The sequence below is a fragment of the Cricetulus griseus genome, chromosome 2, assembly GCF_003668045.3.
Source record: "Cricetulus griseus strain 17A/GY chromosome 2, alternate assembly CriGri-PICRH-1.0, whole genome shotgun sequence".
Lineage (NCBI taxonomy): Eukaryota > Metazoa > Chordata > Mammalia > Rodentia > Cricetidae > Cricetulus > Cricetulus griseus.
The window spans coordinates 419,976,267-420,004,012 of record NC_048595.1 but is presented as its reverse complement, the minus strand read 5'-3'; the positions used below and the strand labels follow the sequence as shown (position 1 = coordinate 420,004,012).

At 40.3% G+C, this 27,746-nt stretch overlaps 1 protein-coding gene across 6 annotated transcripts in view; it reads right to left on the bottom strand.

Moving 5' to 3' along the window:
- The window catches only part of Map2 (microtubule associated protein 2), a 281,331-nt gene extending 254,607 nt beyond the window's left edge, over positions 1 to 26,724 (bottom strand). For 5 of the 6 annotated variants that reach the window (XM_035441009.1, XM_027397118.2, XM_035441006.1 and 2 more), the window contains exons 1-2: positions 26,675 to 26,724; positions 23,030 to 23,301 (exon numbers count right to left, since the gene is read on the bottom strand). The gene's annotated coding sequence lies outside the window, so the exon portion shown is untranslated. Of the gene's footprint in view, positions 1 to 11,725; positions 11,929 to 23,029; positions 23,302 to 26,674 lie in introns of those variants that run through there. The other variant, XM_035441005.1, reaches the window with a different exon arrangement.
- Between the last annotated feature and the right edge of the window lie 1,022 nt (positions 26,725 to 27,746).

Genomic DNA, 27,746 nt, shown 5'->3' with positions numbered 1-27,746 from the left:
ACAGAAGGTGACATTAGAATCCTTTCATTCCCCAGAGAGTGCTAGAGTTTCACTTTTCAGCAGCACAGACTATGTTTCTCTTTAAATATTTAAGCATGGTTTCTGCTTAATTTCTTTCCTCCAAGATACTCTTCATGCCTTTGAAATATTTGTGTATTGAAGACTCTAGGATGTCTAAGCAGCGTGGGTGCAGGTATAGCTACTGAACACAGTAACCACGGCAACACTTAATTCTCCTTTAATTTGCTACTTCCTTAGAAGAAGCAAAAACACAAGAAGCACTGAGCACTGTAGGCAGAGAAACAGGAAGGGACGTAGGAGTGGGAAGGTAAGTGGGAACCAGGCACAGACAGCAGTGTACCGGCTTTCTAGTTCACTTCCTTTAACTAAAAATGCCAAGACAGGGGGAAACACAGAAACTATTTTTGAGAAATGTTGTATGGTGCAAAATATCAGAAAAAAATTCAACCTGGCTGTTTTTGTTGGACTGTCTTTCTGCAGAGGACCAAGTTTAAACACAAACCCAGTCAACCTGAAGGCTTCAGTGAAGATGGTTCAAGGTCAGAGCAAAACCCCTTGGCCCTGATTCTGGGCATTCCTCCCCAGAGTTGAAGCTTCTCTCCTGAGATCCAAACCACAGGAATGGCCCTGGAGCAGGAGCCTAGAAGTGTTTCCTGGATCAGATTTAGTCTCTGGGCTTTCGGGAGCAAAGCTGGCACACAGCTAGTTGGAATGGCCCTAAATTCCGAGTCCCTCCCACTTTTATTATCCCTGTGAAAGCCAACTGAGTCACAAGATTGGGCAGGTACAGCTGTCATCCTACTCCACCCTTAGCTCAGGAAACAGAAATATAGCAAGGCTAGGAACACAGAGCCAGGGTGAGATGTGTCTTCCGTGACACCCCTTTAAAAGGGTTGAGTCTGGGACCAAATTACAGAACTCCAAACCTGCTTCCAAATTAACTATCTTCGAAAAGTCGCTCATTGGCTGCCTGCCTCAGCTAGCTTACAGAGGCATCTTTTCTCCATCGAATGCCTTTAAATTCATATACAATTAGTAAAATTAATAGTTAAAGCTCCCTTGGTAGTAGAACAAGGCCTACAGAAGAAATACTTTAATAATATACAATTTATTTGTCAATTTAAATACTTTATTTTTTAACAGGATCTCATGTAGCCCAGGCTAGCCTCAGACAGCTGTGTCGAAAAAGTTGACTTAAACCTCTGATCCCCCTGCTTTTGTTTTCAGAGCACTGGGATTACAGATGTGCACCACCCCACCTGGTGTACACTATGCTGGGAATTGAATGCACAGCTTGATGTATGCTATGGAAGCACTTTACCAACTGAACTACATCCCTAGCCTAGTTTCAGCAATTTAAAATATTATATTTAATGACATGATATATTTCCAGGCACATATGCACACACTCCTTTTAAGCCAGTAAGTCCAGGATTACAAAGCACTGTGATGTCATTTAAAATACAGATATATTAGCAGGAAAAGGGTCAATATTTCAAATCCAAGCAACTCATTTTCAGTGATACTTTGTTTTAACATAAAGAACTTTAGAGTCCATAAATCCCCATGATATTCTCTGAAAAATCCACATGAGCCTCTGAAATCAGAGTACAGAGCTGTACAAAGCTGTCACAGCTTCTAATTTGGGTGCCAACAACTGTCATCCAATGTATTCTCTCTCAAACAGAAAAAAGAATTAGTGACCAAAGGAACAAACATACAACAAACTCCAAAGGCCACTATAACACTCAGCATACACCTTTTGAACAAAGCCAACTTCCGTTTGACTTGCAATGTCCCAGCTGGTTTAAATAGTCCCAACCAGATTAGAGTGTCTTTGTTGTTGCACTAGAGACTGGGTCATCTTCCAGTAGCTTTATTACTTATATTTTCTAAGCAGCAAAAGTCCTGAAGTCCCTTCCATCCTCACTCATGCTATTTAAAGGAATGTCAACTGCATTGTCCAGGTAAAAGAATGTCTTCTGAACCTTTCAAAAGGTAAGTTCAAGTGTGTTATGGGAATTCATTCTGCCAATAGCTTTTGGGGTATCAGACCTCAGATGTGTTGTGAGGTGCTACTTGTGGACTGATAAGAGGAGAGAAGAGGTATTCTCTCTTTCTTGGGAAGTTGGAGCAGAGCAAGCTTGTGTGTTTGTTCATAACTCCCCAGGGCAGAACCACTGGACATGGTGGCTTCCACCTTGTCCAGTATTCTGTGAGTCTGTGTTTTCCCTTTGAATCCCATTTCTCTTTGTAACCCCAAAATAAAGACAATTTGTAACTCTTTGCAATATCTAGCCTTACAAGTGGCAAGTACTTAGACAATCTCCATCAACAGAGAAAACCTTTTGCCTCTGAGTATAGCCCAGATTCCACTGTTGTAAAGTTCATCAGACATTTATGTCCCTTTCAGAAAACCCTGTCACATTCACATATGACCCATCCTCACACACTTTAAATCACTGACAGGTTACTTACAACACCTAACACAATGCAAATGTTATGTGCATAGTGGTTACATTGTATTTTCCAGGGATTAATGACAGGGGGGTGGGGTGGGCAACTTATATTGTGTTCAGTATTTTTTTTAACATTTTTAAAGATTAAATCACTGAGGGCTGTAGATAAATGGAGCCAACTGTACTTTTAACTTCATATGTTTTGCTTTCATAAAAATACTTAATTATTTTTCATATAAATTGTATTGCATACTACATTTCTCATATGGTACTTTGTAGTATGTTTTTAAATTAAATAAATTTTCAGTGGACAGAATAACAGTTGGTCTCAACTATGAAAAACTGTTGTGTTCATGCGTGCGGTGGGGAGTGGGGGGCACGTGCATATGTGTGTCTGTGTGTGTGTAGCTGTCTTGGAGGATAATGGCACACGCACGTACCACCACCTTCATTGTATTCCTCTGTGAAACACAAGGTAGACAGAGTTGGTGGGCTAATAAGTTGTTATAGGCACTACAATAAAGAAACTATATGTGAAGATTAAAATTTTTGTTCAAAGAATAAGAAGTACATGTAGTAAATGAAAGGATTAGATCTGTTCCTTGCTATACCACAGGGCAGTTTAATTGTTTTGGGTTTTTTTGTTTTGTTTTTTGAGACAGGATTTACTCTGTGTAGCTTTGGAGCCTATCCTGGCACTCCCTCTGGAGACCAGGCTGGTCTTGAACACACAGAGATCTGCCTGTCTCTGCCTCCCAAGTGCTGAGATTAAAGGCGTGCGCCACCACTGCCTGGCCTACGGGGCAGTTTTAAACACAGGGAATTCTGAGTTGAATCCTAAAAACACTTTCTGCCCACTTTGCACAGTGAGTTGCAAGGATACAGTGTCTCCTCTCCACCAACAAAAGTAGGCTCCATATTACTATTTTCATCCTGCCAGAGAGAATATATGGAAAACAACTAAATTACCCTTTTTAGATATAAGATACACAAATCCAGCAGTGAAATTTCAAAGCTGGTTTCTGAGTTACTTTTTTTTTTTAATGGCTGTGAAGAGACACCATGACCACCACAAGTCTTATAAGGAAAACATTTAAATGAGGGGGCAGCTTACAGTTTCAGAGGTTCCGTCCATTATCATCATGGCGAGGAACATGGCGTCATGCAGGCGGATGTGGTTCTGGAGCTCGGAGTGTTGCATCTTGACTCAGATGCAACAGGAACTCAACTGACTGTCACACTGAGTGAAAAGAGACCTCAAAGCCCACCCACACAGTGACACAGTTCCTCCGACAAAAACCATACCTCCTAACAATGTCATTCCCTTTGGGAGCAATTTTCTTTCAAATAATACCACAGTTGGGTATTATTTAAATGCTTTTTTTTTTTTTTTTTGCTTCTGCAAGCGATGCTGTAGCACTCTTTCCAATCCAGAGCATTAGATCATTTCTCAACCAATTCATGACATCATATCAGTGTTACAACATTTACAATGGATCTGTTTACAGTAGGAAAATGAATGGTTACAGTTAAAATGACTGTACAGTGCCCTAACCACCTTCAGTAATGATAAGCATAAAATGCAAAGACTTCATGCTGACACAATTATTCTGTGTCAAATTGCCCATGTGTATGCTTACTTATAAGTCTTCATTAAACTTAAAGATCTATATGGTTAAAGGATGAAATTGTGGATATTCAAGCATTGTGTTTCACAGTCTTTTTCAGGTAGGTTCTAGATTACCTACTAATAACTTTACATAGAGAATTGAAATTAGGAATATTTTACTTAATATTAAACAGTTCAACATTTACTGATTGCTCCACTGCTTTTGCTGTATATCGGTGGATTCATCTAAACCATCTAACATGAAAACAATAGACTGCTAGTAGTCACTATTCAACTTAACTTAAAAACAAAAACAAGAAGAATAACCAAACTGTTTTATTTGGTGTTAGGTGAATCAAATAATTTTTAAGAAATCATTTGATTAGACAAAATTCTCACCTTGAAACAATTAATTATGTAAATGTGCCATTGTTGCCTGAAAACTTTTTAAATAATGTAAAGAATGGTGATGAGAAAATAATTGCCATGTGTGACTCTCCATGAAATAAGGAGCCTGGGGGCTAGGAGGATGCTCAATTTGTAAAATGTTTGCTAAGCATGAGGACCTGAGTTTGGATCCCCAGGACCCAAGAAAAAGAATCCAAGTAAACAGACCAAGGGGTGAAGGTGGAGACAGATGGATCCTGGAGCTCACTAGGCAGTCAATCTAGCCAACCAGTAAGCTCAGGGAGCAAGTCTCCTCCCCCACCCCACCCCCAACTAGTTAGAGAGCAACTGAGGAAGATACCTAGTACCATCCTAATGCTGTGGAAGAATCCTTTTCTACACTACAAATATGTATTACTCTTGTTTGACAATGAAGAACTGACTGGTCCATAGCTGGGCAGGAAGAGATTGAGAGCAAGAGCCAGACTAGGAGAATTCTGGGAAGACGAAGGGCAGAGTTGGAGAATTTCCAGCAAATGCAGAGAAGTAGGAGGAGAATGGTGAGAATGCCGTATTGAGGAAAGGTACCAAGCCATGTGGCTAAACATAGATAAGAGTTATGGGTTGATTTAAGTGTAAGAGTTAGCCAGTAACAAGCCTGAGCCATCGGCAGAACATTTATAATTAATATAAGCCTCTGTGTGGTAATTTGAGAAATGTCTGCTAGGTATTTGGGAACAGGTGGTTGGGACCGAAAACGTCCATTTACATCCTCTGCATGCACTGGACTAGTATGGGTACAAAAATGGGGAGACACAAACCAGCAACTTCCCGATTGGGAATGTCTTACTGAAGTAGGGTACTACATGATGGAAGAACTGCAAATGAGGAAAAGACTATGACTAGGAGATACAAAAAGATAAGTTCAAAGACAGGACCAAAATAGGGACGAGTCTTAAGGAGAAGTTAAATTACAGCTGCATGTTAAAACAGAAATGTAAGCATAATGGGGAATAACTATATCCAAAACAATAGGCTGTATTTTCACTTTCTCAGGATCAGTGATGTTTTTGTTGTCTGTTTATTACAAATTGGAAGTACTGAGCAAAGGAAGAATGGCAGGCAGGAAAGCAGGAAGACAGAAAAGAAATAAGATAAGAAAAAGTCCAGCATTTGTATGCATTTGTAAACTCACATGTAAACTCGAATGTAAATGAGTTTATTGATGGCTCTGAACCACTTAGAGAACTGTTCAGTATCCTTAATTATCAGGGAAATGCAAATCAAAACCACTTTGAGATTCCATCTTACACCTGTCAAAATGGCTAAGATCAATAACACAAGCGAAAGCTCATTCTGGTGAGAACGTGGAATAAGGGGAACACTCCTCCATTGATGGTGGAAGTACAAACTTGTAGAGACACTATGAAAATCAATATGATGGTTCCTCAAAAAGTCTGGAACTAATCTACCTCAAAAAGGACAGACCATCCTACAACAAGACACTTGCTCAACCATATTCATTGCAGTTTTATAATAGTCAGAAACAGGAAGCAACCTGTATGTCCCTCAACAGAAGAGTGTAAAATGTGGTACATTTACACAATGGAGTATTACTCAGGTATTAGAAAAAATGGCATGATGAAATTTTCAGACAAATGGGTAGACAGGAAAAAAATCATCTTGAATGAGGTAACCCAGACCCAGAAAGAAAATATGGTATGCATTCACTTATAAGTAAATATTAGCCATTAAGTAAATGATAATCAAATTACAAATCCATAGACCAAGGATGTTATGGAAAGACAGCAGGGTCTATTGCCAAGGAGAACACCTACACAATCCACTGAATATGGAGAAGTGAAGCTGGGGCCTACATGGAGCCTTCATCCTTACATTCTAGTCTCTTTGCTGTGGGAAGGTATCCTACAGGCTACCAAAAGAGAAACATGGACACCAACCCAGCCATAAACCTTTGACCTAAATCTGTCCTGCCTGCAAAATACTCTAGGGCAATGGTGGCACAGATCTTGTTGGAGTAGCCTACCAATGTCTGATTTGACTTAAGGCTTACTTCCTGATAGGGCACCCACACCTGAAGCTGCTTGGGTAACCAAGAAACAGAGACTAGATATCCCAAAGACCTAGAATAAAAGCAAACACTACTTCCTTAAAAAAATAAAAAACATCAGTAAAATAACTCCTAATGATATTCTGCTATACTCATAGATCAATGTCCAACCATCATTAGAGAGGCTTCCTCCAGCAGCTGAAGAGAACAGATGCTGAAACCCACCACCAGATTATTACCCTGAGAGAGTCTACAAGGGTGGTCTTCATCAAATCCCTCCCCTCAGAGCTCAGGCAATCAGTGAAAGAGGGAGCAGAAAAATTGTAAGAGCCAGTGGGGGATGGAGAACACCAGGATTATAAGGCCCTCTGAATCAACTAAGCAAGGCACATATGAGCTTACAGAGACTGAAGCACCAAGGACATGGCCTACATGAGTCTGCACCAGATCCTCTGTGTATATATTATAGCTATTAGCTTAGTATTTTCATGGGACTCCCTACTGTGAGAATGTGTTGGGTTTCTGACTCTTGTGACTTCTCTTGGGACTCTTCCCCTTCTGTTGGGTTGCCATATTGAACTTTGGTATGATAGTTTTTGCTTTGTCTTATTTTTTTATTTTGTCATGTTTGGTTGTGATCTCTTAGAAGCCTGTTCTTTTTTAATGAGAGACAGAAAGGGAGTGGATCTGGTGCAAAAGGAAGGTGGAGAGGAACTGGGAGGAATAGAGGGAGGGGAAACTGTAATCCGGATATTTTGTATAAAAAAGGAGCCTATTTTCAATACAAGAAAAAAAATAAGTTTAGCTAGGTGTCATAGCACATTTCCTGTTGTCCAGAACTAGAAGAAACTGAGGAAGGAGAGTAGAACTCAAAGCAAATCAGAGCTTGCATTGGGAATTCTGGGCCTATTTATGATACATTGAGCTACATTGTCTCTGAATAAATAAATAAATAAATAAATAAATAAATAAATAAATAAATAGTTGTTCTTAACAACTCATTAGCATCTCAAAAAAGCAGATAGATAGATAGATAGATAGATAGATAGATAGATAGATAGATAGATAGATAGACAGATAGATATGAATTTGTCCCCTCTGTTATATGTTGTAACAAAAAGCAATGTTTAAAACTCTTTCCCGGGGCTGGAGAGATGGCTCAGAGGTTAAGAGCACTTCCTGCTCTTCCAGAGGTCCTGAGTTCAATTCCCAGCAACCACACGGTGGCTCACAGTCATCTGCAATAAGCCCTCTTCTGACCTGCAGGCATACATGCAGGTTGAACACTGCATGGACATTTATTAGAATAAATAAATCTAAAAGAAAAAAAAAACTCTTTCCCTTGTGTACAGTATAAACTTAACAACAGACTTCTGTTTGAGTTGCCAAACAATTCCCCTAAAATGTGTAAGTAAAATATATCACAGCTGAATATGTTACCACAAAAAGGAACGTTCATCTTTTGGAGAGGAAGGATCAAAGTCCAAAGGTTAGATTCAAAATGTTTCCCATAAAGTAAACTAATTGTGCTCACATTGTTTTCAACTTTTTAGTTCATTGCAGACCTGCTTTCAGTAAGTATCCTGTATAATTTTAACAAGGAAGTACCCACAGCCTTAAGCTCAAAGTAATGTTGTGGGAGGGTAGGGGACACAGCACATCACTGATGTAGAAAGACAAAACAGACTTCCTCCACCTCCACCCATGTCGGTCCACAAGCTCTCATCTGCACCCTACATGGAAAACACTAGCAGCTGAGAATTTTCTTTTATTTCTCCTCTCCCTCTACCCTCCAATGCACCCTGACTTCCCCCATAGACTCTCTCCCTTGGTTTCAGCCTTGAGTGCATCCCATCTTACTTGGCAGTTCCATATTGGCTTTGGGTGCTTGGAAGCCAGGCCTGGTACTAATAGTTTTGAGACAATCAGAAATCGATAAGAAGTAATAAACCTCAGATAATGACACTTGTGGAAGAACTTATTAACATCTGTAACTCATTGAGATCAGACACAAAAGAGGCAACAATGTTCCAAAAGGCCTGCCTTCAATTAGTAATTTACCTGAGAGAGCAATCCTAGCATTGAGGGGTAATACTGGTCAGACAGTGTTTTCTTTACCTCTGGTTCTTCATGTTAAGGTGCTAAGAGAAAGCCCAGCACTGAAAAGAATTTAACAGTCAGAGTCACCCTAAGATCCCCAGTCACCTTGCTATGCTCTGTCTCACAGGGACAGTCATGAATCACAGAGGGGTCCAGTTGCTGCCGTTTGCACATCTAGGCAAATGTACTTGATTTTAAATGCCCAAGTGCAAAAGTGTGCTCCTCTCTGACATCTAATACCAGTAAAATTCAGCAAATACATGTGTGTCACAAGGGAAATATTTAAAAATCTACCAAACAAGCATATTTTTTTTCTTTCTTCATCCTGACATTTAGAAAATGTGTAAAATGGTTTAAATCAGGGGGTGTGGTAGGGGTGGGAGGGGAGGCACAGAATTAAATTGTTCCTTCGGGCCTAGAACATTCTGTGCCAAGTTTCATTCCTGACTGTGTGTTTCTGGCCAAATTCAAGATCCCTGAAAAAAAGAAATACATAAAAGAGAAAGATATGCCTTTAACATTAGCAGAACAGTGTTGGCAAAGGCCACAGTGAGAACAGGGCTTCTGGCCCTGGATGGGCATGTGGCTGGAGCTTGGTCTCCATTGACAGGATGTCAGCTTCCTCAATGGGACTGAAGGAACTACTAGCATGAGGTCATGGCTGTGCCAGTTTCACTGGGTTGGGCTCTTTCTGCACATTCCATCTCCATCTCCTGAGAAGGTGCTGTAAGTGAGAGAGAGGGGGAGGGAAGGGAGAGGGGAGAGAGAGAAAGAGAGAGAGAGAGAATATGCTGCTGTGGAGTAAGCACATCCTAAATTCAAGACTCCTGGAAATGCTGGCTCCACCTGTGGTAGTCTAGACAAAAGTGGGAGCAGGAACAGTACAAGAACAGTCAGCAAGAAGGAGCTCGCTTGGCTCCTGGGGAAGGGGAGGGAGTTAAGACAGGAGAGAAACAAAGAAAATAAGAACTAATGCCATGAAATAGTAGTTTTAATTTTTTTAAGGGAAGCCAAATTGTTAAATGTCTAGATAACTTGATGTATGCAATTTCCCAAGTGTGAGGTGAAAAATTTGAAAATTAAATAATTTTATAGCAAATTATAAAATATAATAGAATAAAATGAAGTATACACAGATAAATGGTATGTACCAAATGAGGAATGACTGGTCTGATAGTATCAAAATCATGAATGCAGATGTTAAGCTATGAGAATCAGATAAAAATCACAAGGAAATTATTTTTACGACATATACACATGGACGTGAGCACAAATACAATATTTTCCCATGGGGGGGAACAAGGACTTTCAACTCTTCTAGAAGGGGAGGTCCTTGTGTGCATGGGGAAAATGACTGGAAATGATTTGCAAATTTTTAAGGTTTTCTACCAAAAATAAGAGGCACTAGGTTCAGTTAAAGGGGTGTTTTCATCACTCAGGCTATAATCTTCCTCGTGGGCATAAAATCAAAAGCATTTTAAAGGGCTTTGTTTATCCTATTTTGACTGCCAAAAATACCATAATTGACCACAGTAAAAGCAAAGGGTGGCAGTGCCCGGCTGTTCTACTGGGCTGGTACCTGCAGCTCACACACAGGGACCTTTTGCATAATGTGGTTCACATAAAAGGCTTTGTTCTCCATCGCCTCACTGTGGCTGCAAGCCTCAACTTCAGTTTGCAGGCATTGCCTCTCACCGATCATTTTAAAGAAATTTAATCTTTAATATGTAAGTTGGTTCCTTACTAATATATTTTTCTGTATCACAACCGAAATTCTGTGCCACTCAATGATAGCTTTTTGTTGTTTTAAAACATAATTTTCATCAGAGCATAATCCTCAAACCCTAGAAAATGAATTTTTAAAGATGTGTCTTTTGGCTATCCACTCCATTTTGTAGCATGTGTGCAGGGCGTGTGTGTGTGTGTGTGTGTGTGTGTGTGTGTGTGTGTGTGTGTGTGTGTGTGTGTGTGTGTGTGTGTGTGTGTCTGTACCTTGACAAAAGCTTCACACCCAGTTTCAAAAGGTCTGTGTCCCGGACGGACGCCTTACACTCAGACCTTACGACAGAGGGCAAACAGCAATTATCACATGCCAGCTTGTTGCTAACCAAACCTTTTTATCTGCAGACAAAATCCAGAATCCCCGATGCCAGGAGGAAAAACGCCTATTTCCAGTTTTCGAGGACTGCCTTCTGACTCCAGCAGCTCACTGTCCCCTCCCCCTCCTCACACACCCAACCACACACCTCCCGACTCCTGCTTCCTAGGCACTCTCGGCCTTTAAATTTCCATTCTGGAACAAAGGCGAGGCTAGGGAAGGCAGTCCTTACTCCAGCCCCCCACTCGCAAAGAAAAGCTTCAGAATTAAGAAATGAATAGAAGAGCAGATGCAGCTGGGTACCCACCCCTCTCCTTTAGGAAGAAAGGACTGCGCTGAAATACAAGCTCGGCCACGCTTGTACCTTTGAGCCCCGCCCTCTACCACCAAGGGACGGTTTTTCATTTTCCTAAAATTACCAAAATATACCAATTTTCTTCTTCCTGTTGTCTCTGCAGAAATGATTTGAAATTTGAAATTGGCTGTGTTCCCTCACCTCTTTCCTCAGTGTTCGGAACTCTGAGGCTGTGAGCACACAGAGACGATAATAATAATAATAATAATAATAATAATAATAATAATAATAATAATAATATCCTCTACTTTTAATTCCTTTCCTCGGGATCGTTGTATAATTCCCTCTTTCTACAGCTCGGGCCACATTAACTCTTAAAACATGTACCCTAACCTGAACCGAAGTTTCCTGTGGTTTTAAAGTGGTACCTAACGAGGTCACTGACTCATCTACAAATCCAGAGCTTAGGTACCCAGCCGGGTCCCTTGCCCCGGAGCGACACCTGGAGAGGTCAGGCCTGGACAGCGCCAACCTGCGAGGGCTCTCTCTCTCTCTCTCTTCCACAACACAGGGGCAAGACTAGCCTGTCCGGTCCGGTCCGGTTCCTACTTTCCGGACTGTGGCTCTCTCCGCAGAGCCGGAGGAGGAAGGACCGGCGCTGGGCGAGGCGGGGACGATGTCTTACCTGGGCGCGGAAAGTGGACGCACCCGTGTTCGCCGCTGACTCGGAGAGCTTGAGCTCCTCCGTGGCAGGAGCCGGGGAGGCCGGACGACCGGAGACGCAAAGGGAGGAAGGAGAGGAGAGAGGCCAGAGGGAAGCCGAGGGAAAGAGGATGCGATGCTGCCGCTGCCGCTGCCGCCGCCGAAGCCCGCGCAGCCGAGCGCCGCCCTGTGCTCGCCCCAGCCGGGCTCCGCGGCTGCCCCGCCCCGCCTGTTCCCGCCCCGCTCAGGGCCCGCCCGGCTCCGCCACCGTCCGCGCAGCGCTGGGGCAGACGCTGCCACCGCCGCAGTGTCGGGGAGGGGGAGCGCCGGGCCCCGCCTCCTGCCGCAGCCAGCCGACCGCCCCTCGGGGGGACAGCTAGGCTTGGAGCCCCAGAGAGCCCCGCCCAGTCAAGGCCAAGGACAGCCAGGGCCACAGGGACCCAGGCTCCTTCCTTCCCAGCAGGGGCCTGCGTTGCAGAACTGTCCCTCTAGGCTTCCAAAGTGAGCAGCAGAGACAAGCAGGCCGGCCTCCTTAAGGACGACCTCGGCAAGTCAGGGACATTCTTTGTAGTCTTTGGGAGAGTCGCCCGTCTGTCTTAGATGCCCCTCTTTCTCTTTGTATAGAAGAACTGGGTGGATCCTTTGATGGAAAAAGCTCTCTGACCTCGTATGCACAAACCCAGCAACAGGTGCATCTGGGAAACCCCCAAAAGAAGGACTTGGGATAGAGAACAGTCTTGTTGCCACAGAAGGTTGGAGGGCTAAAGGTAGGGAGAATTCTAAACCCAGCTCTGTCACCAATCAGATGCTCTTACTGATTCAACTGTTTATGGAGTCCTACCCTGTGTCAGCCATTTTTCAAAGCTTTGTGGAAACATGAAACTCAAATGTCTCCTCATCCAGTCCAATCTGTGGTGTGGTAATTAAACCAACTGGAGGTGAAAACTGTCAGCACCACCTCTCTCAAACACCTAAAGAGATGAGTGGTCCCTCAGGGAAGCTGTTGGCCTTGAGATTACAATGACAGCGTTAAAATAAAATCGTGTCTAGGGGCTGGAGAATGACAGAGTGGTTTAGAGCACATACTGCTTGGTCTTCCAGAGAACCTGGGCTGGGTTCCCAGCATCCACATCAGGCAGCTCACAACTGCCTGTCACTAACGTTGCAGGGGCTTCTGACATCCCTGGCCTCCACGGGCATCTGCATACACCCCCCCCCACACACACACACATGAAACTGTAGTTGTTAATATGGTTTTGCTTCTTAATAAAGTACAGAGCATTAAAGTTGGTTTCTTGGACATTTGGTCCAATTCCCTCAGTATTTAGATGGAATATCGACCCATTTACGGAAGACTACTAACATTAGAACTCATTACACAGCAAGGTGTGAAAACATAATCTCCATAGCCACACCCCAGGTTCTGGGTAATGCCTCCCTCCACCCAGCTTCATCTGGTGTCTCAGTGACGCTGGCAAGGAGTTTGAAAATATCAGGGCACACCCAGAAGTAGGAAGCTTGGTGGAGCTGGCCTGATGGACAGAGTTTCAGCCTCTAGGAAATGATAGAGACAGTCAATGGAAGGAATTGGAGTCCTGTTGGATCCTGACAGGCACATATGTGTGGAAGCTCACTGACAGACCTCATCGCTGCTCAGCCTAGTTACTGGGTGCTTCCCAGTTCCTGGGAGTGTTATGTTGTTTAACACAAGAGCCACACTCCCAATAGGAACAGATTCCTGGCCCTTCTTTCACTCCGCATAGAAACCCCTTGGGTTTGTATTAATTATGACCTTAAAGTAGACAGAAGTTCAGGCACAGAAAAAAACAAAACAAAACAAAACAAAAACACCTCTGCTCATTCATATTTTGGAAACCAGTGGCTTTCCATCTTAGCGTCTGCTGAGTCTACTAATATAAGAGATCTTGTATTGGGAGAATCTCAGCCTTATGCGAAAGCATACCACCTACCTTAGCCAGAGTTAGCACTCATATGTTGGAGTTCCATAGAGGGAATATAAAATTAGGAATCAATTGCAAAGGACAAGGATAATTTCTGTTCACGCCATGTGGGGCCTTGTGAAATTTTCCCAGGCCATATTGACATTCTGCCTGGCGTGATTATGCAGGTCTTGCTTAGGTAACCTTATTATCAATGTTTCGTAAGTGCAGCTTCTCTATTACATCGAGAAGACACTATCTAGCAGCAGGAGTCCTGTTCCTCCAGCTCACAATCTCTCTGTGATGTCGTCTGAGCTATAGGTGTAGGGGCTGACTTATAGATGTACCCATTGAGTCTGGACACCCTGCTATCACTTATTCTCTGTCTTTTAACCAGTTGTAGATCTCTTTGGCAGTCAACTGCTATGAAGAGAAGCTTCTTTGACAAAGGACTTATGGGTGTGAGGTAAAGACTCAGGATATGGTTATATTAGTTTAGGAAAAATGGACATTTAAGGTACTCCTCTAGAGTTGGTGGCCTCCTCTCCAACCATGGATAACTGATGAGATATTTGGAACCAGGCATGAGTTCCCTCCTATTAATTTGGCCTTAATTCTCTTTAGACAGCTGTTGGTCACCCCCATTGTTATGCCTCTGGGGATGTACTGCCAGGCCAATCAGTATTGTGTTTGTAGTCTTTGGCAGCTGCTGAGTCTGACTATTGATTTGCTTTCTCCCTTGACAGCTTACATAGCAACTTCTGGTACTATGAAAGCTAGTTCTCAGGGAAGAGGCTTCCAGGTTAGTTCCTGCTGGATTCCTTCTAGTTCTGGTATTTGCAGCAATAGTGTCCCCAAGTTCTAAGAGGCCAGCAAGGGAAATGGCAATCACCTATATTGCTTTAGGAGTCTTCTGGACTCCCCTAGCCAACAATGGAAGGGAGGTTTTGCATGCCTGTCTCTGAGGTTTTATGAGCTAGCTTATGGATGTTAGGATAAGTAGTATTGTCCTATTTGGTATTACATATGTATATTTATAACATCTCTATTGCATATATTTACATAATGATGGCATAACAATAACATAACAATGGAATTCTTAACATATACTGCTATACTCCCTTAAGTGAGAAAAATCTAAAAGAAATGGAAAAATCTCAAGATGCAGCTGCATATTTAAAATTAAAGCTAAGAAGAGATCAACAAAGACACATAATAAATATGGAGATTGAAACGATAATTAAAAAAACAACAACTTCTGACTTAAAAGAACCCAGAAATGACAGAGTTCTACCAGACTTTCAAAGAAATACTAAACAAATTTCTAAAAAATAAAGAAGAGATAAAGACAGAAACAGAAGGAACATTTCCAAACTGTTTCCATGAAGCCCTTAATCTATGAAGCCAATAATCTTTAATATCAAAACCAGGTAAAGACTCAGCTTCCCCAAAAAGGAAAACTTCAGGCAAATATCCCTCATGAACAGAAGGCCTCAATAAAAGAATTACATTCTCAATACAGGCATGTGTCAAAAAGACCACTACTCTGATGGAGAATATACTTCTTTGTATGTTTATCTTGTTGATTATTGAATAAAATACTGTTTGGCCAATGAGACAGCAAGTTAGACAGGACTAGAAGTCAAAGAGGATTCTGGGAAATGTAGTAGAGACGTGGTGATCCAGGCAGGAAGTGACATAGCAAGGAGACTCATTTAAAGAAAGAAAAACAGGAAGCGTCCCTTTTTTCCCCTTCCTCCTCCAGCAGCGGGAATGTGAGCCACCGGCAAGGAGGGATGCCAATAAGGCGTCCAATAAGATAAGTCTTATAAAATATATAGATTTATGATAATTAAGACTGAGCTAGCAGATGAGAATCCTAGTCATTGGCCAAGCAGCTTTGAACCTAATACAAGTCTTTCTGTGCATTAATTTGGGCCCTAACTTGGGCAGGCGGCTGGCGTAGAGTGCCCACATGGTGGTAAGGCTCAGTGGCTTTTGTCAGAAAGATTTATCATAACACCACTCCCAAACAATTTAACTTTATTACAGAGAGGCAGAATAGTTCAATAAATATGTCTGTAAACTTAATAATTGATACAAGTTTTCTTAAAAATGACATCATCATCTCAATAGATGTGGTAATAGTTTTTGACAATAAAACTCAGAGGTTCTGTAACTTAACATTTCAAAATATGGAACACATTGTAAAATAATTCAGCTTATAAACTACCCAGAAATGTGGACCATTTCAAGGAGAAAAAAGTCAACAGAAACTAATTCTTAAGTGAATTAGTTGTTGACTTAAAATAAGTATAATAATCATACTCAACGAAAAAATATACAATTACAACAAACTAAAATTCTTGAGAATCACATTATGTTGATAACTAACAATTTCAACATTTCCTTTTTTTTTTCAAGACAGGATTTCTCTGTGCAACAGCCCTGGCTGTTAAACCAAGCTGGCCTTGAATTCACAGAGATACACCCGTCTCTGCCTCCCAAGTGCTGGGATTAAAGGCTTGCACCGTCACTCCCAGATCATTGACCATTATTATTTCATATATTTTGCTGTATCTATTCAACTATTTTTCAATTTTTAGCTGAGTCAGTTTAAATTGACTAAATTTTAATTGTCTTATCTGCCAAGTGTTATTTACATATTCTGTATAGAATGGATTGATAGAAAAACCATGTATATATATCCCCTCATTATTTTGTTTGCATTTACTTTTCTTAAAGATCAAATTAATAGACACATTGAGAATCTGGTTTGAATAGAAAGCAGAGAGTGAGGTGTAATGACTATCTTCAGCTGGGAAGTCATATTTTTCTGCTATAGACCTACAAATACTGGGATGTACTCCAGTGCCCCCCTTGTAATTCTGAGGCTCGTTTTAGGCCGGAACAGAATTGTCCCACAGGCTTTCTTGGTTCTCTGCCTTTTCATTCCTTCAATTTTTCTCTTGAATTTTCTAAAATTATCCGTTTTTATGTGCATTGGTGTTTCACCTGCATGCATGTCTGTGTGAGGGTGTCTGATCCCTTGGAACTGGAGTTACAGACAGATGTGAGCTGCCATGTGGTTGCTGGGAATTGAACCAGGGTTCTCTGGTAGAGCAGCCAGTGTTCTTAACCTGCTAGCTATCTCTCCAGCCTGGATGATAGAACTTTCAATGTGGTGATATATTACTTATGATTTATTAAAGCTTGCTTGAGGATTCAGAAAGCAACATCAGCCTCAAGCTACAGAGATCAGGCAGTGGTGATATACACCTTTAATCCCAGCAGCCAGAAGCTAGGGGGTGGTGATACACACCTTTAATCCTAGGACTCAAGATTGAGAGTTATATGGATCTCTGTGAGTCCAAGGCCACCCAGATCTACACAAGACTGATCCAGTCCTAAAGAGAAACAGCTCACAATAGGATGGGCTCAGCACCATTTAATCCCAGCACACACCTTTAATCCCAGCACTAGAAGGGTACAAAAGATAGGAGCAGGGTTTTCAGTAGTCAGTATGGAGAATTCATTCTCTAGCCACATTGAGGATGGAAAGATATTCAAGTCTCAGGATTCTCCAGCCATGCTGAGGAGAGGTTACAGTCTGAGGTTTGGTGAAGCCAGGATCGCCTCTCATTTCGAAGTAGAGTAAGAGCTAGTGACCAGCTGCTTTGCTTTTCTGATCTTCAGCTTGAAGCCTGAACCGCAATATCAGTCTCTGTCTCTTTTATTTTTTGTGGTATATTTCAACATCCATAATAAATCTGAGACATTTCCATGATTCACCTAATTTTAATGCATAGATACATAGCTGTTTCTTAGCGAGTCCTATGTAGTATACTATTTATTTCAAATTCAATTCAGTTGTTGTAGAGAATATACATGATTCCCCCTTCTTAATTTAAATTAGGAACAAGCTTGTTTTATATGTCAATCCCAGTTCCCTCACGCTCCTCTGCTCCCCTGTCCCCCACTATCCCATCCTCTTTCTGCTCCCCAGGGAGGGTGAGGCCTTCCATGGGGGATCTTCAATGTCTGTCATATCATCTGGAGCAGGGCCTACACCCTCCCCCATGTGCCTAGGCTGAGAGAGTATCCCTCTGTGTGGAATGGGCTCCCAATGTCCATTCCTGTACTAGGGATAAATATTGATCCACTACCAGAGGCTGCATAGATTAACCAGACCTCCTCACTGACACCCACATTCCTGGGGTCTGAACAGTCCTATGCTACTTTCCCAGCTATCAGTCTGGGGTCCATTAGCTTCCCACTTGCTCAGTTCAGCTGTTTCTGTGGGTTTCTCCAGCCTGGTCTTGACCTTTATGCTCATCACTCCTCCCTCTCAGCAACTGGATTTCAGGAGGTCAGCTCAGTGTTTAGCTGTGGGTGTCTGCTTCTGCTTCCATCAGCTACTGGATGAAGGCTCTAGGATAGCATATAAGGTAGTCATCAATCTCATTATCAGGGGCAGGCATTTAAGGTAGCCTCAACACCATTGCTTAGATTGTTAGTTGGGGTCATCCTTGTAGATCTCTGGACATTTCCCTAGTGCCAGATTTCTCTTTAAACTTTTAATGGCTCCCTCTATTATGATATCTCTTTTCTTGTTCTCCTCTATTCTTACCCTGACTAGATCTTCCTGCTCCCTCGTGTCCTCCCCTCCCCTCCTCTTCTCCCCTTCCCTTTCTTCTAACTCCCTCTCCCCTCCCCCGTGCTCCCAATTAGCTCAGGAGATCTTGTCCTGTTCCCCATCTCGGGGGACCAACTTTACATGATTTTAATTGTTTTTTATTTCAATGCAAGGATTGAACCCAGGACCTGGCACATTAGAGCTACCTAGGATATGAATCGAAATTATATGACTATGAATATGAAAGTATATGAATATGAATATAAAGGTATGAATATCCCCATACCATCATCATTTTAAACATGTTGAAGCTTTCATGTTCAAGTGTAGGGTTTTCTGTGAATGATAGTCTCTGTGGTCTTATCAAAAATTCACTGAGAATGGGTCAGAGACTCACATGTAACACAAGATTATATAAGAGACCATGCAAAGACATAGATTAAGATATTCATAAATTCAGCATAGGCAAAGAATTCTTAGTTATATCAAAGCCATTAATTCCCATCCATCACAAAATGAACAAATCAATATCTACAAAATTAAAAACTTTTGATTTTCAAATGACTTCATTATTTAAACAAATATTTTCAAAGCATTTTTCTTATAAAGGACACATCCAGAAATTATAAAGAATTTTCACTGCATAGTACTTAAGGAGACAAACATTCATATTACCTACTAAAAAGGCAAAAGTATTATAACAGACACTTCACCACAAAGACTATAACAGCAGCAGTTAAGAACATAAAAAGAGGCTTCATATCATTAATCATTATAAAATGCTAATTCAAATTACAGTGAGTTGTTACTAGTACACATTAAAAGGGATGCAGTTCAAAAGACAAAGTGCCAAGTGCTGGTGTGGATGTGAAAAAGAAGCTAGCAATGATACATTGTTATAGGATTACAGAACTCAACACCCACTTTGCATAGCTCTCAGTCCATTTTAAAAATTTAGCATATACTACCATATGACCTAAGTATTCCATTCCCAGCCACTTAACCTGGAAAAAAGATCTTCCTGTTCATGGGAGCATGACTTCTAACAATTGAAAAATGGAAGACACCCAAATATCTATTACTTAGTAAGTTGGATGAACAAATTATGACAGATTTCTGTGCTAGCATACAATGCTGTCTCAGGGTCCAGACACTGATACATGAAACAACCAGGATAAACATCAAGACATTTTGCTAAATTGAAGGAAGCAGATACAAAGAACTTCCTGTGTGACTTTATTCACATGGCATTTTAGAAAAGGCTAGGCTGCCAAGACCACAAGTAGAGCACTGGTTGCCAAGGCCAGGAGTGGCAACAGCAATTGATTAAAACTAACATGCGGGAATTCAATGTGGTGTCTCTGGAGTGCTATAAAAGGAACAGTAGTATGGGCACAGAGTTCTACAGTGCTCATCAAACAGCATGTATAATTGGTTAATTTTTAACACGCAAAATATATCTCTATAAATTTGTTAAGCTGTACACTTGCCTGCTAAGTGTGTTGTAGTATAAATGTTCATTAATCAATATTATTCATATTGATATCTTCTTTGGTTTTTCTCTAATTTGTAGGTAGAGTCACAAATATCAAAATCTACAACTATAATTACACAGTTGTCAGCTTCTCCTTTCACTTCCATTAAATTTTGCAACATGTATTTTCTACAACTAAAATAAATGCATCCTTTTAGTGCACTGTATGATAATAATTATTAATACACCTATAGGACTTCTTATATCTTATTGATGAATTGCTGCCTAAAAATTCATTTTCATCCTTTTCTGGTAATATTGCTGTGATGAAATTTACTTTGAATAATATTAATGCAATAACTCTATGTGGTGATATATTGTTTATGATCTAATAAAACAACTAGAAATTGAAATTCAAAGTTAGACACAGACACAGAGCCAAGCAGTGGTGGCACACACATTTAATCCCAGGACTCAGGAGACAAAGGTAGGTGGATCTCTGTGAGTTCAAGACTACCCAGGCTTACATTAGAGTGAATCAATCTAAAAGACAAACAGCTCACACAAAGGAGATCTTAGCACTTGGGATCTCATGTCTTTAATCCCAAGCTCTAGAGAGGTGTATAAAATAGGAGCAGGGCATTCAGTATTCAGTTTCAGAGATTTATTCTCCAGCTACACTGAGGACAGGACAGCCCTTTCAGTCTGAGGTAGAGGTAAGCGCTGGTGGTCAGCTGCTTTGCTTCTCTGATCTTTAGATTGAAGCTTGAACCCCAATAGCAGTCTCATGGGTTTTCAATATTTGTGTTACAGTTCTTGCTACAACTCCACACTTATTTTATTAAGAACTACATAGCATGTATTCTATACCATACTTTTAGCATGAGGACTCGGGTGTGACCCCAGAACCCATGCCAAAAAGCAGGGCATAGTGGCCATCTGTACTCTCAAGGCTAAGGGCCAGTCAGTCTTTCCGAATCAATGAGCTCTAAGTTCATTGGGAAACCTGTCTTGAAAATGAAGGAGGAAAACAAACACTTGTATATTGAAGTCCACCTCTGGCTTCCACATGAACACAAGTGCACACTCACTCATACACACAGAAAGACCCCATAGCAATCACTCCCTTTTGTTCTGCCTTCTTATCCACTGATGCACTAATCTGCTTTATGTCTCTATGGACTTGCTTATTTTAGACTCGTCGTATCTATGGACCCACACATAATGTGGTCTTTATGCCAGGATCATTTCAGGTAACAATATTATTAAGGTTGTCTGGTCCTTCTGCATTTGTTACTGGCTGTGTGATCGTCAAAAGGCAATAATCAGGTCTCTCCTAGAGCCAATGGCTTCACCTGTCATGGGTTGCTGTTCAGGTTTCCAGGACCAGGAATGGATTTCTTCTGGTAGAGAGGACCTCAAACTCAGGCAAAGTGGCTGGTTACCTATATAACAGTACTGCCTCTATCGAACAAGTGGGTATAATCTGCCTGGGAGATGATCTCATAATTTTGTCAACAGTCTTCTGTATTGAGAAATTATTTAAAAGATGTCCAATTGCATTTTCCGATCAGTGTCTTTAACAATTCTCTGCTAGAATTCACAAGCCATACCTTTACATACCTTTTTATGATAATTTTCTTATGTTTCCTTGTGCAACACACAATTTACATGACATTGAGTTCTGATTTTATCTAATATCATGATTTTGCTCTATTTTGTCCATTCCCACTTATATTTAAATTTAATAATAATTAAATTAAATTGTAATGAAACTTACTTGAAGATTTAAATCTTCCTGTTTAGTATTTATTTTGTATTTTCCAAAACTGCTTCTTTATCTCCTTCCCTCCCTCCCTCATTTCCTCCCTCCCTCTCTTTCTCTTTCTTCCCTTAGTCATTACAATAACACAAAATCACAGACGATGCAAAAATGTTTTTAAATTTATTGTGACTTATGAGTCTGAAGTCCAAGGTGAGGGGCCACATCTAGTAACTGTTTTCTTGGTGGCAAAGTCCCAGGGCTGTACAAGGTACCACCTGGCAGGAGATAGGGAGTGGATTTGTCTGTGTCCTCTGGCCATCATTAACAGCAATGGGGCTTTATCCTCGTGGCATTATCTAATCTTAATCATTTTCCCAAAGCACCACCTCCATGCAACATGGTTGGATTGCTTCCATCCTCTTACTGGGAATTATGTTTTGATACATAAGCCTTTGAGGGAACATTCAAGCTACACCCAAGCCACAGCACTTGACTTTATTTGAATTAGTCAATCATTTTAATATTTCCTATTATTGCTATTAGATTATTGCCTAGACATTCGTCCATTGACCCTTTGTGGTGTGTGTGTGTGTGTGTGTGTGTGTGTGTGTGTGTGTGTGTGTGTATGTGTTTTCACTTTATGGAAGTCAAGAAGTATAGAGTACTTCAATTCCATATGCATCTCCCCTTAATTCATATGTAACTTACATAATTTTATTCCTTCAACCATTGTAAATATCAAAAACCTTGATATAATAGTTATTTTCCAACACCATTATTTGGTTGGAGTAACCTTTACAAAGGTGAGGCATTTTACACTAGTTCTGATTCTTCTTGGAGGGAGACTCAGTCTTTAATAAATGAGTCTACATTTACCAGGATCCCCAGTCTCTGACACCCTGTATTATTCTGTCTTGAACCAAGTTGTATTGAAAACAAGGATGCAATAAGTTAAAACCATCAAAATACTTTAGGCACAAGGGAGTTTAATACAGCAAATAAGATGCTAATTCATCTTGTAGGACAGATGATTCACAGGCTTAAGTATGACCTTCAGATGAAAGAGAAAAATCATTTCCGGAGTGGCAGGTGATGGGGTCTGCTGTCTCTTTCTCAGAGAACTATATAAATCATAAAACTGCTATTATGACAGAGCTTAACAGCAGTGTCTAAGTGGGATCCAATCACCAGAAAATTGCTCCTGCCTACCCACAATGGCCTTTTGATGATCATGCAGCTAGTAACAAATGCAAAAAACCAGACACATCCTCAGATGCCAAACCAGCAACAATAGGCCGCCTTAATCCTTAATTAAATTACACTCTGTAAGCACATTGCTATCCAAAGATGAGTCATTATACCTTTGTGTTTCACATCATGTACAGCTCAGGACATCAAAAGGACTCCTTTAAAAATGAAGCATTGCCACAGAGAATTAATACACTTTCTCTTGTGCGAAACAGCACTTTTACCTTTTCTGACTTAGCGACACCTTCTCACTGAGCAAGGAATCTTGGCTGCAATTCTCTCTCTGCAGAGCAGTGTTCTGGCCAACAGAAACTGAGAAGAGCTGTTCCTGTGAAGTGACAGTGCTTGCACAGCATGAATCCTAAAGCAAGGAAGACTCAAAATTCCAGGTGCCCAGCCAGGGAGGGGAGATGGCCCTCCAGGTCTTGTTGGTTTCTTAGGCTTCTTCTAAGGCTGACTCCAGCTCCAAGTGGATAAGTGAAGGGACTGTTACAAGCTGAAAGGAGAGCCAACAATCAGAGTACAAGTGTACTGGAAAAGAGGTTGGGTTGAATCACTCTTAACAAAGAAGTCAATTTGCTTCAAGGACAATGGGAATAATCTGTAGGTTTTGTATTTTTCCATCAACAAATGACTATATTTTTTGTGCAACATGTAACAAGTCCCATGTTTTGGTGATTAATACTGAGCATGATCAGACTTTAACATCTCTTCTAAAGTTTTAACCACCTCCTGTCATACAGGGAAAGATTAAAGTGATTGAGCTCAACTATAAAACTTGCTACACCTTTTATTGTACAAAAGCCATATTGGTAACACCCAGAAGCAAAATAAATAAATGATAAGTACAAGAGCAATTTTCCTGATACACTGGACATCATTTTTTAAAAGTTCTTCCTAACTTATCAGATTCATATCCTTGCAAACTTACCTAAACACACACACACACACACACACACACACACACACACACACACACACACACACACGGGGGTGGGGGGGAGAGAGAAAGAGAGAAAGAGAGAAAGAGAGAGATAGATTCCCCACCTTTAACCAGCAAGCTGCATTTAACTTATTACCTCACACTAAAAATAATCAATATAATTAAGATAACCATTTCCAGCTTGAATGCCATTCTTCAAAAATCATACTACTTGCTAAGGTCAAAGATAAAATCTTCTATTATCTAGAGGTCAAATAATTTTGCAGTGATTTTTTCCAGCATTCTGAATGAGTCTTTGTTTTTTAAGTCATGAAATGGAGGAATAGAGTTAAGTGTAGTTTTCATAAAGAGGGATGCTAAAAGCTGCCTAGCCAATATGTGCTCCCTCACTACCCGATATCCACTGTGTTGTGAGTTTACTGATGCAAAATGGAAAAAAGATCAACTGAGTGAATGTGCATTGTCCTAGAAGGTATTGTACACTTCTGTTTCATTTTAAAACACATAGGTATGCCACAGCACTGAGACATTTAAAGAAGATAAAAATGTTTGCTTATTATTTTTATTTAGCCCTTTTCCAAAGAACTCAAAACATTGGCCAGTTTAAAATCTCAATTTCATTTTAGATATAACTAGATAATATTAGACTTTTACCATAGGATGGCTTTTATTATACAAAGAAAACCAAAGCTAATTCTAGCCAACATTTAACATTTTGTACAAGATGCATGAAATTTTTGTATTATAATCCTTGATGATGTTTTCATTACAGAGTCTATAGATTTTATTCTTTCAGAGGGATTTTTAAGCGACAGTTAGAGTTCTGATGTTTCTATAGGTTGAAATAATGAGATTGCTTCCACAGTAATGGTGCCCTCCAGCTGTCAGTTCCAGTGAAATATGCTTTCTAAAGTAAAGCTGGTCTCTAGTGTGAGTAAGAATTGGAAGTGAATACCCCAAACAAGGCCACAAAAGAGTAGAAAATCACTATATATAAGACGTTTCAATTACTAGGTTAACTGATTTTAAAAGTAATTTTTAAAGTTTTTTCTTGATTGACATCACTTCAATCCACACTGCCAGAGAAACTAGTGAACAAGAATGACCCTAAAAGAGACAAACATTGTCCCCTGGAGAAGGGGAAAGGGATTCCCCTGAGCAAATTGAGAACATGGGAAGAGCTGGGAGGGAGCTACGAGAATGAGAAGGGAAGAAGAGGAAGGATGCAGAGGTCATGAGGGAGCAGAAAGGTTGAATCAGGTGTAGATTAGAAGAAAGGATATGTGATAGGTAGGGTTTTAGTTGGGGGGGTGGTAGGGGAGAAAGGGAGGGAGAAGGGAACTGTGATTGTCATGTAATTGAATCTTGTTTTTAATTCAAATAAAACAATAAAAAAGGATCAAATTGAGGTTAAACTATAACTTCAGGACCCCAGTGATGGACTTAGACTGTCACTGGATCTCTTTGTCCTCTTTTCTAATGTGTCCACATCAAATAAATCTCCTTTTCATGCAATATCTATATCTATATCTATATATATATACGTATATATGCATATATATAGATATATAGATATAGATATAGATATAGATATAGATATAGATATAGATATAGATATAGATATGTTGCTATTTAAGAGAATTGTCAGGAGATAAACAGGCATTGTCATCCTCGATAAAGATCTTTGAGATGAAAGGACATGAATTTCTAAAAATTCTTTTAATAATTTATTTTTATTTTATGTGCATTGGTGTTTTGGCTGTGTGTGTGTCCTTGCAAGGGTGTTGTATCCCTTGGAACTGCAGTTTACAGACACTTGTAAAGCTGCCATGTGGGTACTGGGAACTGAACTTTGGTTCAGCCAGTGTTCTTTACCTCTAAGCCATCTCTCCAGCCCAGGACCTGAACTTTTAATAATGCACTTGAGTACCAAGTTTAACAATGAACACCCATGTTTGTTCCTAAAGATGGAAACAACCCAGCTATAGGATTACATTCTGTTTGAAAATATGAGTAGCCATGACATTTGGACACCAAGGGCAAAGTTTGCAAGATTAAATCATGGATTAAATATCATTCCCTATCAACTTGTTTTTCTTTAAATATACTGGTCTTAATTTACATGTCTTCTTGGATCAATTGGGTCTTTACTTATCTCTTTAATGTTCTGTGTGGCAATTTCCTTAGAATTGAAGCATTCCATTCTGGAAGGAAGCTCTTTAAGACTTAAGAAATTCTAAAGGGAGGCTCATTCAGAAAATAAACAAGACTCAGAAAGACCCTGCAGCTTAGCAAATGCACAAGGCTTCTCTGTGTTCTCCTAAGGTTATGTAATCAGCAAGGACTGCTAAGGGGATGAGGTACTGAAACCTACTTAGCTGTTTGCAAGTTATGCAGAGAGCTTCAAATTCCAGTTTTTATGAAGCATCACCCATGCTGGAGTTGGCTTTTGGTGAGCAACTGACTTTAAGTCATCTGTACTCCTGTAATATCCCATCCATACTTCTGTAAGTAACCCCCAACAAACTCATTGGTGTACCAAATTGGACTTTGGTGACATCATTACATTGGTCTGTCATCATTTTCACATCTGTGATGAGTAAATGTTTATTTATGTCTCCCTAGGAATAGTGTGATACAACAAATATTTAAATTCATGTGATTCTTGCTGAGAATAATGGATGTTCACTTAGTGCCATCTCTTCTACATAAGCTCAAAGTCACTCAACCTCCACCAAGCAATACAGCCAGTTGATGTTAATTTTTTGTAGTAGGCATTATTATAAGAAATATTCCCAAGTATGGATTTGGGAGATTGCTCAATGGTTAAGAGCATTTGCTGCTCTTCCAGAAGTAAAGTAGGAAATTACCAATACGGAGTCAGGTAGAAATATAAGGGTATTTAATAGGGAAAAGCCTTACTTACAGAGCGACCTAGCCAGCCAGTGTGGCAGCAGTCTGTACCACAAGCCGAAAGGGAAAACCGAAAGTGAAACGCAGCCCTGAACCTCTCACTCTACATCACCCTGACCACACCCTCGCAGGCGTGGTTAGGCAGAGCAGTAGCCAGACCCTAAGCAGGCGTGGCTACAGGTTCCCCTACAATTCCCTTTTTAGTCTAAAAGAGGATTAAAACTTAACAGTGTAAAGCTACAGGTTCCTCTACACAGAATCCCCAAGGTTCAATTCCCAGAACCCATATGGCACTTCACACTTGCCATGTAACTCTAATTCCAGAGTATTCAACGCCCCCATTTGACACAGACATAAATATAATCAAAACATTCACACACATAAAAAATATCTAAAAGGAAATATTTATAATTAATTTATAACTTTTTTCAAAGAAATTGAACTTTATATAAGCCAAACACTTGATATTAGTTAATAAATGAAATTAATATTTGCTTCATTAAAATGGAAATAATTATAAATTCTGTATAAAAATTAACATCAACTAATCTTCACTATTATTATTATTAGAATATATTTTAAATTAATACTTTGGTTAATGTACTATAAAAGGCAATTAGGGCATTTAAGGCTCTGGGTGCTATGTAGTATTCAAACATAAACCAAATTTCCAGGCAAGCATCAGAGGAAAATGAATTTCTCTGAACAGTATGCTTTGCTAAGGTCTTCTCTTAACTAGAGTGATAGTCACCATCCCCATATAAATTCAGCATCAGCAGTCAGTTGGCAGTTGACATGCAAAATGCACACTGAATGATCTAAATGACAAATGGAATATATAGATTCTGTAGGTCTGGTCTTTCATAGCAATGAGTAAATTACTGAGGATTTAAAATAACTTTTATTGTCAGTAAGTTAGCACAAGAGTTGTTTTTCTGGCTGCTGATTTAGTGACCCCAGCAATGTTGCTGGGTGGTTTTCCCTAGATAATTATCCCCAGGGCCATGTAGCAAAAACACACTTACTGTTCCATGACATTCCTTTCTTTACAAAGATATTTCTTCAACCTTGGCATTCCAAAGTCT